The sequence below is a fragment of the Cavia porcellus genome, unplaced genomic scaffold, assembly GCF_034190915.1.
Source record: "Cavia porcellus strain 051 isolate PalLab524CR breed Dunkin Hartley unplaced genomic scaffold, mCavPor4.1 scaffold_33, whole genome shotgun sequence".
Classification (NCBI taxonomy): Eukaryota; Metazoa; Chordata; class Mammalia; order Rodentia; family Caviidae; genus Cavia; species Cavia porcellus.
In genome coordinates, this window is record NW_026947516.1 from 15,437,397 (window position 1) to 15,440,952 (window position 3,556).

The 3,556-nt window shown below is 36.8% G+C and overlaps 1 pseudogene; it reads right to left on the bottom strand.

The window, feature by feature from the left end:
- Positions 1-1,633: 1,633 nt before the first annotated feature.
- Positions 1,634-3,188, bottom strand: LOC100715561 (importin subunit alpha-1-like; annotated as a pseudogene).
- Between the last annotated feature and the right edge of the window lie 368 nt (positions 3,189-3,556).

The following is a 3,556-nucleotide window of genomic DNA, read 5'->3' on the forward strand; positions in this document are numbered from 1 at the left end:
TCATAGGGAGTTTGTACATAATTTTCCCCATTCCCTTCCTTTCCCTTCAGTTCTTCTCAAGGTGCATCTATTCAACTAAAAATGTCTTGTTTATCCTTTTAATGGTTTCATTGTATATAAAAACCACATTTTCTTTATCCATTCATCCACTGGTGAATATATGGGATGTTTACAAGACTCAGCTATTAAAATTTGTATTGCTATAAACATGGGTGTGAATGTATCACTGTGGTTTGATGCTTTAACTCTTTCAGGAAGATACCTAGAAGAGTAATATCAGGGTCAAACTGAACCTCTAGTTTTATTAAATTTAGGAATCTACATACTGATTTCCATAGGGGTTGTACCAATTTATATGCTCACCAACAATGAAGAAGGGTTCCTTTTCCCTCACAGTCTCATCAGCATTTGTGATTGGTTAATTTCTTGATGATAGCCATTCTTTTTGGAAATGGAATCTCAGTGTTTTAATATGCATTTCTGGAATGACCAGTGATGTTGAACATTTTTTTTATATATTTATTTGCAGTTTGTACTTCTTCATCTGGGAAGCACATATATTTCACATGCCTATTTTGGATTGGGTCTTTAAATCTGGGAGGAATCTGCTTTTTTGAGTTCTTTGTATATATTAACTATTAATCCTTTGTCTTAGGAATAGGTGGTTAAAATTTTTTCCCATTCTGTTGATTGTGTTTTTGCTGTTGATGGCTCCTTTTGCTGTGCAAAAGCTTTTTAATATGATGTGATCCCAGTTGTTGATTCATTGCAATATTTCCTGTGTAATTGGGTTTTGTACATAAAATCTTTGTCTACACGAGTGTCTTCAAGAGTTTTATCTGTTCTATCTTCTGACAGATTAAGCGTTCCTGTTTTTATATTTAGATCTTTGATCCATTTTGATTTTAGTTTGGCCCATGGTGAGAGATAAGGGTCTAAGTTTAATCTTCAAAATATGGAAAACCAGTTTTCTCAGCACCATTTATTAAAGAAGTTATCTTTCTTACAGTGAATGTGTTTGGACCCTTTGCTAAAGATAAGGTAGTTGAGTGTATTTGGAGTTGCATCTTCTGTTCCACTGATCCTCAGGTGTGCTTCATTAATTTTTTTGCCAGTATCATGATGTTTTTATCATGGTACCTTTGTGATATAATTTCAAGTTAGGGATTGTGATGCTTCCTGCTTTGCCTTTGTTTCCCAGAACTGCTTTTGTTATTCTAGGTTTCTTCTGGCTATAAATAGATTTTAGGATTGTTGTCTTGAGTTCAGTGAGGTCAACTATTGGCATTTTGGTCATGATTGATTTAAATCTGTAAATCAGTTTGGAAATTTGTGTGTTTTTGGTATATTCATTTTGCATATCCAAGAAAAAGGACTATCTTTCTTTTCCTTGAAATTTAATGTTTGTTTACAGGACACTGAATAATATGAAATTTTGCATAGAAATAGAAACTCATTCAGAGGATAAGCTTTACACAATATGTATAGTTTGGAACTGCTGAAGTATAGTTTTGTTGTAAAAGGTGCTACAATAACAAGCCATACTTAAAAAGAGTTCTTAGTAGAGAAACAGATGAACTTACACCAAACATAGTACAGAATGAAAACTTGATGCCTTGCTGAGCTTTACAATTTAGAAGTTAAAGGTACCAGGAGCCCCATCGGAACTTGGAAGGTACAGCCACCAGAGATAGTTTCTGGCGCAACATTTTTATTTTCTTCTTTTTCTACTGAGAAATATTCCTCAATCAAGTTTAATGAGGCCTTGTATATAGACTCATTTTCCTGATTCCGTAGATCTTCAATATTGTTCAGCCTCCACATTCTTCAATCACTATACTAAGTTTCTCAGTTTCACCCAGTTTCTCAAAATCCTGAAAGGTATTTAAAATGGCATCCAAAATAACCAGAATAACTTCATATCTTTTACAGTTAAGAGTTTCATCAATAGTTCTATTATACCACAGTGAATAATATGTTCTAATGTCCCGCCACTTGTTCAGTTGATTGCAGCCCACACAGCTTCCTTTTGTGTGTTAAAGTCTGTCTTAGGGAGAAGATTGATGAGGAATGGACTCATCTATAATTTATAACTTGGTGTATCTGGCCCCGACTTCCAGCTGTGATGTTTGACATTGTCCATGTAGTTTCTTTCAGAATGTCAGTTTTGGGATGGAGGAGCAGGCTGGGAAACACAGCAAGTGCTCCTGCATCTATCACAGTCTGAGCCTGTTCATCTGTTCCAGTGACAATATTCCCCATGGTTCTTAGTGAAGGTGTCCTAATTGGCAATTCATTTGATTCTAGAAGCTTCACCAGATGGGGCACACCTCCTGTTTTTACAATCATTTCAGTGCATCCATTTGGACCATCTTTAATGTATCTGTTAATACTTCGAGATCTTCATGATGCAAGAGATGAAACCAAAGTAGGAAGAATTTCCTTAATAGCATCAAATGGAGGTACAAGATTCTTGTTGTGACAAAGGGTTGAAGGTGTCCAGGTAAGATTTTGTAAGTAACCATCTGCTAAGGATGGCATATCAGAAACAGCAAGAAGAGCCAAGAGTGGGTAAATTGTACCATATTTGATAACCAAGTCTTGCAAAACTGAACCATCACCTACAATGTTTCCTAGAGCCCATATAGCTTGTTCACTGATGTGAGCATGGGGCGATGCCAAGAGAGAAATGAATGCTGGGATAGAACTTTCATTCACATTCAGCCTTGGTCTATTTTGATGACCCAGAAGCAATGACAGTGAGTATCCAAACAGATTCAAACTGAATGAGACTACAATTGATCCTATCTAAGAAGGACACATATTTTGGAATCAAACTAGCCTGGATTATGTGGTCTATTGGGGGCAGTTTTTCGTGAGAAAGTAGTTTCCTAGCATCTTGAATAGCTTGGAGCTGGCTTTCCAGATTATTGCTATTTGTGTCTTTGATAGTGTCACCAATAGTCCAATTCATGATGCACCAGTTGATGCAGTTTCCTGCAGTGTGAAGTAGCATCATCAGCAAACAAGTTTATATTCTTCCTTTTTGTCATCTGGTCATCCTTAGCTTTCCTAAGTTCCATATTAACTTCTTTTTGCCTCTGACTCATTTCGCTACTGTCTTTTCCCTGGTTCTTGAATCTGTTTGGCTAGGCAGCTGGTGAGTCAGCATTCTCATTGATAGCCATGGTTCTGAGACAAAGAGAGAAACTTCTTTAGGTTTTTAGCAGTATGATTGTAGTTTTTATCAAAGAATAATCCTCTGACTTCCCATCCCACAGAGGAGTGGAACTTCCTGGAGCAGATCTGCAAAGTGAGCTTAGGTGGTAGTGTGGGGCTGACCATTTGTGGACAGGGTGCTCTGGAAGCGTTCACCTAGGATGTTCAGAAGAGCTGTGCCTCCATTGTATGCTATCCTTTTGTATCTCCTTTCTTGGGGAGTACTGTAGTTTTCAATGTAAAGGTCTTTGAGTTCCTTCATTAGATAAATTCATAGTACTTCATCTGTTTTTGGATGCTACTGTGAAAGGTTTTCCTAATTTCTCTTTTCCTAATA